At 39.5% G+C, this 2127-nt stretch overlaps 1 long non-coding RNA gene across 1 annotated transcript; it reads right to left on the bottom strand.

Annotated features, from left to right (window-relative positions):
- Positions 1-251: 251 nt before the first annotated feature.
- On the bottom strand, positions 252-1015 carry LOC137433664 (uncharacterized). The gene is made up of 3 exons (XR_013621148.1): positions 880-1015; positions 560-740; positions 252-424 (listed from the first exon to the last, which is right to left on the bottom strand). It is a non-coding gene; the product is annotated as an uncharacterized LOC137433664 (long non-coding RNA).
- Between the last annotated feature and the right edge of the window lie 1112 nt (positions 1016-2127).

Genomic DNA, 2127 nt, shown 5'->3' on the forward strand with positions numbered 1-2127 from the left:
TAAAAAATCATAAGCCACGCCCACACCGACCCCGCCCACACCGACCCCGCCCACACAGACTCCGCCCACACCCATCACCTCCCACCCCCCGTGCGTTCCCCCACCCTTGATCCCCCCTCATCCCACCCCCACCTTCCCCACACACACAAGGGGAGGGGAGGGGTGGGATGGGGGGAAATCAAGGGTGGGGGAACGCACCCTCCCCCCTAACCTTTATTCTTTTCTTGTAATTAATAATTAAATGATTCTGGACAAAGCATATATATATAAATAATATTTTAAACAAAATCTTTATATTTTTAAGACATTTTTCTTGAGGTATTACACATTTAACTTCTTCCCAGCACAAATCATCAATCTCTTCCAAACATAAGTCAAAGGTAGTTTCAACAGCAGCAGATATCTTCACGTTTGGAATCTCTTTCTGTCAAAGGCAAGAGGGGTAAAACAAGGAGAGAAATAAATGAATGATATACCCTGAATCACCTCCCACAATGCGCAGGGATATGGTGTACCTATTCGAAACGGTGTATCCACACATTGACACACACATGCTTACCTCCACAAAATCAAGCTTAGCATCCAGATCGTCGAGATGAAAATTAAAGATATCACAGGATGACAGGAAATAACCATTCCTATGGAGTCCAAAATCGTCCCACTCCAAGCTTTGGTCTTCGAGGCTGCAACCATTCCTATGGAGTCCAAAATCGTCCCACTCCAAGCTTTGGTCTTCGAGGCTGCAAACAAAATAAGGAGAAATTACTATGCTGAAGTAAGCTTGACAAAACATCACACACACAAACACATACACACACGAACACACACACACTAAGGCAGCGTCGTTTAACACAAATGTATTAATATTTAGTATCTTACCTTGCATATGAATCTTGCAAGAACGGTGAAACAGGCAAATGGTTTAAATGCTCATTCGCCTCGTTGTAAATCTCTTTCGGAAAAACTTCATTTTCTGCCAAGACCAGGTCATTTTCAAAACCTGAATTGCTGTAATAAAAAATATATATCATGTTATATAAATTTTAATTAATCACATACAAAGCTCTCACCAACAGTTCAATTCTGAATGTTCAAACAGTTCAAACTTACCCTTGTGAGTATTCTTCATCACTGGAATGAGACAAGTTGTCGTTCATCTTCGTCGATTCACAATGTTTAAAATTGAACTGAATACGGCTTTTTATAATGTAAAATGTATTCAGGGAAGAGAACTGGCTGACAGCATTTCGAGGAATCTCAAGGCGTGTGTGAAAACAGGAAACGAAACAATGAAATCTTTCTGGGAAGTTATCCAAGTCAGTGACACAACGTCATTTCTCAAAAGCGAATAATTAATTTTAAAAAGGTTTGAGTATGGTGATGGAAGTTGGAGGAGAATTAAATTATTTCCCACGCATAAACAAATATTTGTCGGGTCGATGTTTGAGTGGGTTATATTCACCAGATGATATTAAGAGTAAAAGGTTAAAAGGTCCATAAGGTCAGAAGGATCACAGGTTCACACAGAAGGACCATTGTTTAAGTGGTCTGATGAATAAGGATAACATGTCAAAAGGTTAGAAGGTTCGTAAAGAACAGGGTGAGAGAAATAGAGGTGTTTAGGGTCAATGAGGGAGGGAAAGAATTAATATGGAAGTGAATGGGTCAAAGATTAATCTGCCAGATGATATGTAGAAGAAGGATGATAGGTCTATAAGAGAAAACAAATATTTGTAGTGTTTGAGTGGTCTAATGAACAACATTAAGGATAGGTACTACAGACAAAAGGTTCATAAAGATGAGGGTGGGAGAAATAGAGGTGTTTATGATTTTTGAAAAAGACAAGGGGGTAAATGACATTAGATAGGGATTTCCCATGTTAAACGGAGGTGTCCCAGAAGCAACATTATTACACTACTCATGTCATTCAAAACACCTCACCACCACGTAATTCAAAACACCTCATCACCACGTAATTCAAAACACCTCACCACCACGTAAATCAAAACACCTCACCACCAAGTAATTCAAAATACCTCATCACCAACTAATTCAAAACACCTCACCATCATGTCATTCAAAACACCTCACCACCAAGTAATTCAAAACACCTTATCAGCAACTAAT

Source organism: Myxine glutinosa, chromosome 13 (genome assembly GCF_964187855.1).
Source record: "Myxine glutinosa chromosome 13, kmMyxGlut1.1, whole genome shotgun sequence".
Classification (NCBI taxonomy): Eukaryota; Metazoa; Chordata; class Myxini; order Myxiniformes; family Myxinidae; genus Myxine; species Myxine glutinosa.